Below are 12,290 nucleotides of genomic sequence, written 5' to 3'. Positions count from 1 at the left end.
GCTATTCCAGCAAAATGGCTGAGGAATGGAAAAGACTGGCAGCTCAGTGTTCTGGGTTTTAGATGGTACAGGAAGGACAGAAAGAGGCAAGGCAGGGGAAGGACTGGCATTTTTGATTAAGGAAAATATTACTCCTGTAATTAGAGAAGGTATTTCTGAGGGAACATTTAGTGAAAATATATGGGTTCAAATTAGAAATAAGAAAGGGATGATCACCTTGATGGGATTTCACTATTGACTCCCCAATAGACGGCAATTGAGAAGCAGATATGTCGAGAGATCTCAAATGTATGTAAGAATAATGAGGTTGCAATAGCAGGGGATTTTAATTTTCCAAACATTGACTCAGACTGCCATGGTATTAAAGGATTTGATGGTGAAGAATTTGTTCAATTGCAAGAAAATTTTCTTTATCAGTATATAAACGTTCTTATTAGAGACGGATCACAACTTGAACTTCTCTTGGGAAATAAGGCAGGGCAAGTGACTGATGTGTTAGTCAGGGAAGATTAGAGTGGTGCTGGAAAAGCACAGCAGATCAGGCAGCATCCGAGGAGCAGGAAAATCAATGCTTCGGGTAAAAGCCCTTCATCAGGAATTTCGGGCAAAAGCTCTTCTGATGAAGAGCTTTTGCCCGAAATTCCTAATGAAGGATTTTTGCCCGAAGCATTGATTTTCCTGCTCCACAGCAACGAGCACCCTAGCTACAAATCTTCTCACAAACTTTGAAATCCTTACACTATGTTCTTTCCTCTTTCTGATAGGAAACATCTGGAGTGTTTTAATTTGCCCAGATGTGTGACTCAGAGAATTCAGTGAGGAAGAGTGGACAGGAGCCTGTCGTTGCATTTCCCTCTCTGGCCTGCAGTGAACGATTACACCTTCCTCCATATCATTTATTTTTCTAACCTCTTCACTCACTGAGAACGGATTACTTGGGATAAATGTAGCTTTTGTGTATATTTAATTCCTCTTTTGGTTTTGCTTTTGTTCCTCCACTTTCTACTAATTGTTGCTGATTACTAACAGCACTTTACACTGGCTTTACACCTCCAGTCTCTGTCATTTTGCTCCTCAGATCGAGTCATTCCTTGCCCATGAGGAAAGGAGTGTTATCATGTTGCTGCTCCTCCTTCTCCTTTCACTCCATTCCTCACGACTGACTGAAACGAGAAGGACTCCTCATTCCGTTCTCTGCTGCACCTAATGTTGGCTCTCAGTTACTTGGATTGATTCATCAATTGAATTATTGTTCTAACTGGATATGTCATGGCGTACTTTAACTGGTCTCTGAAATGTTTCTGTGTCACCACATAAATAAGGGCATTTGTGCAGCAACTTAAGTTCCTCAGCGTGTATCCAATCTGAGCAAAGAGTCTCAAAGAAACAGAATCCAAGGAATAACCGGCATTAAAAAAATATAAAATATGCAACAACCAGAGAAGTATGAAGCTGGCAGATATGGCAAAAAGCAAAATCACAGAATTCTTCCTGCTCTCTACCTCTGGATCATTCTCTGTTTTTCTCTGACCTCTCAGTTCCTTCCGCAACTTAATGGCCTCGAAGATATGTCTGACAGTCAGAATGTTGATAAAGACAATAAAAGTGAATGGGAACATTGGTGTTAAAAAAAGTCTCAAAATATTGAAAACCTATCCACCGAGGGTCATTATAATAACCAGGCCTGATATAACAGTACCATGGAACATTGTTGATAATCTTTCCAGGGTAATACACAAAGGAGTTGGGAATGTTCTTTAAACAAAAGAAGATGCAGATTGTTGCTAGAACCCTGGTTGCAGTTTTCCCTGTGCAATACTTAGTTTTCATCTCATGTAAACAAATGGAGACAAATCGATCAAAGGAAAAAGCAATGGTGAACCACGCAGAACAATCAATAGTCACGCGGCTGAGTGCATAGATAACACCACAAACAGGAGTGATTTGCAGGAAACACAGTGGATAATAATACTGTCGAAATCGGTGAAGGATGATATAAAAAACAATGAACAGTAGATCTGACGTTGGCATGGCCACAAGATAGCGAGTGCTGCACGTAGAAAGACCACATTTGCCCCGAGCTAAGATTACAATCACCACGAGACTAACTGTAAGAGAAAGGAAAAAATAGATTTGAAGTTATTAATGAAACATTCTCTGTGCCTAAGCCCAGAGTAAGTGATGACACAAAGATAATTGTTGTTCCATGTTATATGAAGTTTAAAGAATCTCTCTCAATGAATCATGAGTAACAGATTACTCATAGAAACATGGTCATATACTCAAGGTGTCGTATATGGCTCAACGGCAGTTGATTCCTACTTCTCCTCGGATGCTGCCTGTCCTGCTGTGCCTTTTCTAGCACTGCACTCAATCTGCAAACACCATTGTCTCCTAATCCCTAATGATCTGCTGAACTCACCCATTGCCCTGCTGTATCTGGGCTCCCATTTGAAGTGAGCTGCCTGAGCAAGATCCACCAACACATTCCCTTTCCATCAAGGAATGGGAAACACCAGGTGTCACTGCGAGGTGGGTTGTTACAAAACCCATATCAGGCTGTGAACTACCACAGAAAGAGGTAGTCTTGTTAAAGTCTTGTTAAACAGTCTTGGTAAACACTGTGGCCTCAATGTAAACCCACTCTGCACAGTATAGGGAAACAAACATTACTGAGGAGCCTCCGAACTACAAACTTTAACTCAGTAAGTGAGGACACTATCAACTGGCTTCAGTATTCGCTTTGCTAAATGGGAATATAATAGCTATCAGCTGTCGGGAGAAATGGGGATTATTCAATGCAGAGGTTTATATAAGTAAGTTGTTACAAAACTTACCAGGAACACCAACGACAGCAAGGATGGTCTCATACACTCTCTCAATCCTTTCCCTGAGAAGATGCATTTCATTGTTTGTGACACAACCTTTCCCTTCCTGCTGCTGGCAATCTGTCGGAATTGGAGAATTCTCTCGGAGATGGAACTGACACAGTTCCAGAGACTTTGTTTTATATTGTGTGGTGTCTCCACTGGGAAACTGTGATTACATCTTCAACTTTTTTAACGCATTTTGAACAAACAAGTTACGACAGCAGGTTTATTTTAATGATGTGACAGCATTGAGATTTGCGTCTGGATTTGAATACCCCAAAGACTGGATTAATCTGATCCTGTTAGGTCTCAAACATTCATTTCCATTTGATTTCAAGCAACAATACTTGCAATATTTCACTCTCTATCAATCCCATAAATATCTAAATACCTTTTGATTTTCTTTTCAGTGATGACTTTCATTCTGCTGAGATTATTCAGTCATTCAATACCTCATGTTGTCGAGCTCCTTGAGAGCTGTTGTACTGCTCACTGTTATCCCACTGCTTTCCTTGTTAATTCAGTTATATAACTGATTTCAGAAAATTCTCTCTGTGAATGAGCACTCTAATACAGAACCTGAAGCTGGTACCGACCACACCAACAGCTGGAACTTCCACTCGGTCACATTTTCTCAAAACAAAGACAAAAATACTCAGACCCTTCAGTTCAAAACCATAGAATGATGGTGTCATCCAGGTCAGAGGTGGCCCTTCGCTCCATCGAGTCTGTATCGCTAAACTCACATTCAAAGCTACACAGGGCTGGACAATGGGAAGCCTTCAAACATGAGATAGTGAGAGTCCAGAGAGAATGTATTCCTGTTAGGGTGAAAGGCACGGCTGGTAGGTGTAGGGAATGCTGGATGACGGGAGAAATTGAGGTTTTGGTTAAGGAAAAGAAGGAAGCATATGCCAGTTACAGACAGCAGAGAGTGAGTGAACCATGAGAAGAGCATAAATGCAGTAGGATTATACTTAAAAGGGAAATCAGGAGGGCTGAAAGGGGACATGAGGTAACACCGGCAAATAAGATTAGGGAGAATCCAAAGGGATTTTATAAATACATTCAGGACAAAAGGGTAATTGGGGAGAGAATAGGGCCCCTCAAAGATCAGCAAGGCAGCCTATGTTTAAAACCACAGGAGATTGGGGAGATACTGAATGAATATTTCGCATCAATGTTTACTGTGGAGAAGGACATAAAGATAATACAATGTGGGGAAAGAAATAGTGACATCTTAAAAATATTCATATTACAGAGGAGGAGGAGCTGAGCTTAAAATGCATAAAAGTGGATAAATGCCCAGGACGGGATCAGGTGTACCCTCAAACTCTGTAGGAAACTCGGGAAGTGATTGCTGGGCTCCTTGCTGAGACATTTATGTCATTGATAGTCACAGGTGAAGTGCTGGAAGACTGAGGGTTGGCTAATGTCGTGGCACTATTTAAGAAAGATGGTAAGGAAAAGCCAGGGAGCTATAGACCGGTGAGCCTGACATCGATGGCGGGCAGGTTGTTGGAGGGAATATATTTGGAAAGACAAGGAATGTTTAGGGATAGTCAGCATGACTTTGTGCTTATGAAGAAGATTGATGAGGGCAGAGTAGTGGGTGTGATCTACATGAACTTCAGTAAGGTGTTCGACAAGGTTCCTGATGGTGGACTGGTTAGCAAGGTTAGATCTCATGGAATTCAGGGAAAACCAGCCACTTGGATACAGTATTGGCTCAAATGATAGAAGACAGAGGGTAGTGGTGGAGGGCTGATTTTCAGACTGGAGGCCTTTGATCAGTGGTGTGCCACATGAATTGGTGCTGGGTCCATTTCTTTTCGTCATTTACACAAATGATTTAGATGTGAACATAGGAGGTATAGTTCGGAGGTTTTCTGATGACATCAAAATGGAGGTTACCTCAGAATACACAGGATCATGTTCAGATGGGCCAGTGGGCCAAGGAGTGGCAGATGGAGTGTAATTTAGATAAATGTGAGGTGCTGCATTTTGGAAAGGCAAATCAGAGCAGGACTTATACACTAATGGTAAATCTTGGGGAGTGTTGCTGAACAAAGAGACCTTGGAGTGCAGGTTCATAGTTCTTTTATAGTGGAGTCGCAGGTAGATAGGATAGTGAAGAAGGCGTTTGGTATACTTTCCTTGATTGGTCAGTGAATTGAGTAAAGTAGTTGGGAGGTCCTGTTACAGGACTTTGTTTCGGGGCCACTTTTGGAATACCATGTGCAAATCTGGTCTCCCTCCTACCGGAAGGATGTTGTGAAACTTGAAAGGGTTCCGAAAAGATTTACAAGTGTTGGAGGATTTGAGCTGTAGGGAGAGGCTGAAAAGGCTGAGGTTGTTTTTCCTGGACCGTTGGAGGCTGAGGGGTGACCTTATAGAGGTTTATATGGAGGAGCATGGATAGGATAAATAGACAAGGACTTTTCCCTGGGTGGGGGAGAAATTTAAAAGGGACCTAAGGGGTAATTTTGCCATGCAGAGGGTGGTGCGTGTGTGGAATAAACAGAGGAAGTGTGGAGGCTGGTACAATTACATTTAAAAGGCACCTGGATGGGTATGTGAACAATGAGGGTTTAGAGGGATATTGGCCAAGTGCTGGCAAATGGGACGAGGTTAATTTCGGATATCTGGCTGAAATGGAACAAACGGGCTGTTCCTGTGTTGTACATCTCTATGATTCTCTCTCTCTCTCTCACACACACACATACACACGCGCGCACACACACACTCACACACCCAATATACACCACACACAATCATGTAACACCTTCCTTTCCATGGAAAACCAACTCACTCTGCTCATCTATAGTTCATTTAAACTTCCTACTGAGCAAATTCATTATTCAATCTCAAATGAGGTGATGTCACAACTGTTCAGATAGGATTCAAGTTCATGTTGTTGACAGCCCACACTCAGTCTGTCTGAATTCTGATTTTCAAGGGACCAAATAGAGACAAAATAATATTACACTCAATGAGACATAATAAAACTTAAACTTTTATTTTGTAATTGGGACAGAAATAACAAGTTGGATTCTAAATCAGCCAGGAGGCCAGCCATTGATTTGACTCATATTCAGATACTTCCCAACTATTATCCTGGACCCGCATCAAATCCTATCAATGACAGATGGCAGAATATTGATGTGGAACGGTTGATGTGTTTCCTCCCAGGTGCCAGGGTTCATGACGTTTCTGAATTACGACTGTGGAATTATGACTCTAATGGTGACCACGAAACCCTTGTCAATTGTTGTTAAAACCCATCTGGTTCTCTAATACCCTTTAGGGATTCGGGCTGTCCTTGTCTTGTCTGGGCTACATGTGACTCCAGACCCACAGCAATTGGTGCGGTTGGTGGAGGTCAGCCATCTAAGCTCCAGGCCCTCACAGCAGGAGGTCCTCAAGATTGTGTCCTAGCCCTAACTATCTTTAGTGACTGTATAACTGACCTTCCCTCAGGCAGAATGTCATGGGTCCGAGGGTTCGTTAATACTCACACAATGTTCAGCAGCATTCTTCCCTCCTCAGATACTGAAGCACTCCATGTGGCTCTGCAGCAAGATCCGGGCAACTTCAGCTCCTTGGAAACGGCGTTAGGGAACTGGGCACAGAGCTGGATGAACTTCGGATCATTCGGGAGGCTGAGGGAGAAATTGAGAGGAGTTACAGGGAGGGGGTCACACCTCAGGTACAGGGGAAAGGTAGATGGGTTACAGTCAGGGGGCGGAAAGGGAACCGGCAGACAGTGCAGGGACCCCCTGTGACCGTTCCCCTCAATAACAAGCATACTGTTGTGGATACTGTTGGGGGGGAGCGATTTACCAGGGGTAAGCAATAGGGTACAGATCTCAGGCACAGAGTATGTCCCTGGTGCTCAGAAAGAAAGGGGAAAGAGGAGCAGAACATTTGTGACTGGCGACTCCATAGTTAGGGGGACAGATTGGAGATTCTGTGGGGACGAGACAGACTCACAATTGCTGTGTTGCCTCCCAGGTGTCAGGGTCCGAGGTGATGTCTCGGATTGTGTTTTTGTGATCCTTGAGAGGGAGGGGAAACAGTCTCATGTCATGGTCCACATAATCACCAATGACATAGGTAGGAAAAGGGATGGGGATGTAAGGCAGAAATTCATGGAGTTAGGGTGGAAGCTCAGTGCGAGAACAAACAGAGATGTTATCTCGGGTTTGTTACCCATGCCACATGCTAGCTCGGAATAGGGAACTGGCAGACAGTGCTGGGACCCCCTGTGACCGTTCCTCTCAGTTTTGGATACTGTTGAGGATGTTGACTTATCAGGGGTAAGCCATAGGGTAGACGTCTCTGGCACAGAGTATGTCCCTGGTGCTCAGACGGGAAGGGAGAAGAGGAGCAGAGTCACTGGGGACTCCATAGTTGGGGGGACAGATAGAAGGTTCTGTGGGAACTGGAGAGACTCACGGTTGATGTGTTGCCTCCCAGGTGCCAGGGTTCATGACGTTTCTGATTGTGTTTTCGGTATCCTTAAGGGGGAGGGGTGTAGCCACAAGTTATGTTCCACATAGGCACCATAGGTAGGAAAAGGGCTGGGGATTTAAGGCAGAAATTTAGGGTTGTTACCCATGTCACTTGCTAACGAGATAAGGAATAGGGAGGGAGAGCGGTTGAACACGTCGCTACAGGAATGGTGCAGGAGGGACAGTTTCAGATACCTGGATAATTGGGGCTCATTCTGGGGTAGATGGCTCCCCTAGAAACAGGATGGTTGACACCCGAACCAGAGAGGTACCAATATCCTTGGGGGGCAATATGTTTATGCTCTTCAGGAATGGTGAAGCTAATTCAGCAAAAGATGGGAACCTGAATTGTAGCTCCAGTGTACAGAAGGTTGAGAGTAGTGAGGTCAAAAATAAGGTTTCAAGGTCACAGGAGTGCAGCGGCAGGCAAGAAGGTGGTTTGAAGTGTGTCTACTTCAACGCCAGGAGCATCCGGAGCATCCGGAATAAGGTGGGTGAACTTGCAGCATGGGTTGGTACCTAAGACTTCAATGTTCTGGCCATTTCAGAGACATGCAGAGAGCAGGGACAGGAATGATGTTGCAGGTTCCGGGGTTTAGATGTTTCAGTATGAACAGAGAAGGGAGTAAAAGAGGGGAGGTGTGGCATTGTTAGTCAAGGACAGTATTACAGGTGGCAGAAAGGATGTTTGATGAGGACTCATCTCCTGAGGTAGAACAGGCAAAGTTTAGAAACAGGGAAGGAGAGGTTTCCCCTGTTGGGAGTTTTGTAAAGGCTTCCAAAAAGTTCCAGAGATGTAGAGTAAAGGATTGCAAGAGTAATTCTAGATAGGAGAGAAAGTAACTGGGTAATTGTTATGATGTCTTTCACTTTCCAAATATTGACTGGAAACGCTATAGTTTGTGTACTTTAGATGGGTCAGTTTTTGTTCAATGTCTGCAGGAGGGTTTCCTGACACGTTATGCAAATAGGTCAACAAGAGGCAAGGACAATTGGATTTGGTACTGGCTAATGAACTGGGTAAGGTGTTAGACTTAGAGGTAGGTGAGCACTTTGGTGATAGTGACCACAATTCGGTTACATTCACTTCAGTGATGGAAATGGAAAAGTATATCCTGCAGGGCAAGAGATATAGTTGGGGGAAAGGCAATTATGATGCGATTAGGCAAGAGTTAAGATGCATAGGATGGGAAGGAAACTGCAGGGAATGGGCACAATTGAAATGTGGAGCTTGTTCAAGGAACAGCTACTGTATGTCCTTGATAAGTTTGTACCTGTCAGGCAGGGAGGGAAGGGAACTGTGGTTTACTAAAGAAGTTGTGTCTCTTGTCCAGAACAAGATGAACGCTTAAGATGAGATGTGAAGGCTCAGTTGGGGTGCTTGAGATTTACAAATTAGCCAGGAATGATCTAAAGAAAAAGCTAAGAAGAGCCAGGAGGGGACACGAGAAGGCTTTGGCAGGTGGGAACGAGGCAACGAGAAAGTTTTCCAGAGGGATGTCAGGAACAAAAAAATACTGGAGTAAGATTAGGACTGGTCAAGGACAGTAACGGGAAGTTGTGCGTGGAGTCCGAGGAAGTGGGAGAAGCAGTAATTTAATATTTTTCATCAGTATTCACACAGGAAAAAGACAATGTTGTGAAGGAGAATACTGAGGGACAAACTATTAGACTAGAAGGGATTGAGGTTCATAAGGAGAAAGTATTAGCAATTCTGGAAAGTGTGAAAATAGATATGTCCCCTGGGCCAGATGGGATTTATCCGAGGATTCTCTGGAAAGCTGGGGAGGAGATTGCAGTGCCTTTGCTTTGATCTTTATTTTGTTATTGTCTACAGGAATAGTGCCAGAAGGCTGGAGGATAGTAAATGTCCCCTTGTTCGAGAAGGGGAGTAGTGACAACCCTGTAATCATAGGCCAGTGAGCCTTAGTTCAATTGTCGATAAAGTGTTCGCAAAGGCTAGAAGAGTTAGAATTTATAATCATCGAGAAATGACTAAGTTGATTAGGGATAGTCAATATGGTTTTGTGAAAGGTAGGTCGTGCCTGACTAACCTAATTGAGAACTGAAAATGTGTTGCTGGAAAAGCGCAGAAGGTCAAGCAGCATCCAAGGAGCAGGAGAATCAACATTTCGGGCATGAGCCCTTCTTCAGGAACCTAATTGAGAAGTTGACCAGGCAGGTGGATGAGGGTAAAGCTGTTGATGTGGTGTATATGAATTTCAGTCAATCATTTGATAAGGGTAGGCCATTGCACAAAATAAGGAGGCATGGGTTTGAGGGTGATCAGAAATTCGCTAGCTCTAAGAAGACAGAGGGTGGTGGTTGATGGGAAATGTTTATCCTGGAGTTCAGTTACTAGTGGTGTACAGCAAGGATCTGTTTTGGGTCCACTGCTGTTTGTCAATTTTATAAATGACTTGGATGAGTGCATAGAACGATGGATTCATTAAATTTGCGGATAATACTAAGATTGGTGGAGTTTTGGACAGTGCGGAAAGATGCTGCAGGTTACAGAGGTACATAGGTAAGCTGCAGAACTGGGCTGAGAGGTGGCAAATGGAGTTTAATACAGGAAAGTGTGAGGTGATTCACTTTGAAAAGAGCAACAAGAACACAGAGTACTGGATTAATGGGAAGATTCTTGGTCGTGTGGATGAGCAGAGAGATCTCTGTGTCCATGTGCCTAGATCCCTGAAAGGTGCCACCCAGGGTAATAGGGTTGTTAAGAAGGTATACAGTGCCTTAGATTTTATTGGGAGAGGGATTGAGATTCAGAGCCACACAGCCATGTTGCAGCTGTACAAAACTCTGGTGAGGCCGCACTTGGAATGTTGCGTACAGTTCCAGTCACCGTATTATGGGAAGGACATGGAAGCATTGGAAAGGATGCAGGGGAGATTTCCCAGGATATTGCCTGGTATGGAGCTGGTCTTATGAGGAAAGGTTCAGGGATTTGAGGCTGTTTTTGTTGGAGAGAGGGTTAAGAGGCGACTTAAAAGAGACACACAAGATGATCAGAGGATTATATCGGGAGGACAGTGAGAGCCTTTTTCCCTGGTTGGAGATGGCTAGCACGAGGGGACAGAGCTTTAAATTGAGGGATGATATACAAAGGACAGTTGTCAGAGGTAGTTTCCTTACTTAGAGAGTGGTAGCGAGAAAGTGAGGACTGCAGATGCTGGAGACAACAGTTGAAAAATGTGGTGCTGGAAAAACACAGCAGGCCAGGCAGCATCCGAGAAGCAGGAGAATCGACGTTTCAGGCATAAGCCCTTCTTCAGGAATGAGGCTGGTGTGCCAAGCGGGCTGAGATAAAAGGTAAGGGGGAGGGAATTTGGGGGAGGGGTGTTGGGAATACGATAGGTGGAAAGAGGTGAGGATGAGGGTGATAGGCTGGAGAGGGGTTGGGGGCGGAGAGGTCGAGAAGAAGATTGCAGGTTAAGAGGGCGGTGCTGAATCCGGGGTTGGGACTGAGATAAGGTGGGGGGAGAGGAAATGAGGAAGCTGGAGAAATCTACATTCATCCCATGTGGTTGGAGGGTTCCTAGGCGGAAGATGAGGTGCTCTTCCTCCAGGCGTCGTGTGGCCAGGGTCTGGCGATGGAGGAGGCCAAGGACCTGCATGTCATTGGCGGAGTGGGAGGGGGAGTTAAAGTGGTCAGCCACGGGGCAGTTGGGTTGGTTGGTGCGGGTGTCCCAGAGGTGTTCCCTGAAGTGTTCCGCAAGTAGGCGGCCTAACTCGTCAATGTAGAGGAGACCACATCGGGTGCAGTGGATACAGTAAATGATGTGTGTGGAGGTGCAGGTGAATTTGCGACGGATATAGAAGGATCCATTGGAGCCTTGGAGGGAGGTGAGGGGGGAGGTGTGAGTGCAAGTTTTGCATTTTTTGCAGTTGCAGGGGAAGGTGGCGGGAGTGGAGGTTGGGTTGGTGGGGGATATGGACCTGACGAGGGAGTCGCGGAGGGAGTGGTCTCTTCGGAACGCTGATAGAGGTGGGGAGGGAAATATATCCCTGGTGGTGGGGTCTGTTTGGAGGTGGCGTAAATGACGGAGGATGATACGATGTATCCGGAGGTTGGTGGGGTGGAAGGTGAGGACCAGTGTGGTTCTGTCCTGGTGGTGATTGGAGGGGCAGGGTTCACGGGCGGAGGTGCAGGAAGTGGAGGAGATGTGGCGGAGAGCATCGTCGACCACGTCGGAGGGGAAATTGCGGTCTTTGAACAAGGAGGCCATTTGGGCTGTTCGTTAGTGGAATTGGTCCTCCTGGGAGCAGATGCGGCGGATGCGAAGGAATTGGGATTGTGGGATGGCGTTTTGGGAGGAAATGTAATCTAGGTAGTGAAAATGATGGAGGAGGTGGAGGGCATGGGTGGTGTCCCGAACATAGGTGGGGAGTTCTTGGACTAAGGGGGACAGGACCGTGTCGAGGTATGCAGAGATGAGTTCGGTGGGGCAGGAGCAGGCTGAGACAATGGGTTGGCCGGGGCAGTCAGGTTTGTGGATTTTGGGCAGGAGGTAGAAACGGGCAGTGCGGGGTTGTGGGATTATGAGGTTGGAAGCGGTGGATGGGAGATCTCCTGAGGTGATGAGGTTATGGATGATCTGGAAGATGACGGTTTGGTGGTGGGAGGTGGGGTCATGGTCAAAGGGGCAGTAGGATGAGGTGTCCGTGAGCTGGCATTTAGCCTCAGCGGTGTAAAGATCAGTGCGCTAAACTACCACCACGCCTCCCTTGTCTGCCGGTTTGATAGTGAGGTTGAGGTTGGAGTGGAGGGAGTGGAAAGCTGTGTGTTGTGAGGGTGAGAGGTTAGAGTGGCTGAGAGGGGTGGACATGTTCGTTGCCAAGCACCAAAGCCAATATAGGATGTTGGTGTCACTCTCCATCACAAACCAGCCGACCA

This window comes from Chiloscyllium plagiosum, unplaced genomic scaffold (assembly GCF_037043375.1).
Source record: "Chiloscyllium plagiosum isolate Xiang-an unplaced genomic scaffold, Cpla_swu_hap1 HiC_scaffold_47, whole genome shotgun sequence".
Lineage (NCBI taxonomy): Eukaryota > Metazoa > Chordata > Chondrichthyes > Orectolobiformes > Hemiscylliidae > Chiloscyllium > Chiloscyllium plagiosum.
Note: the sequence above shows the minus strand (reverse complement) of the source record.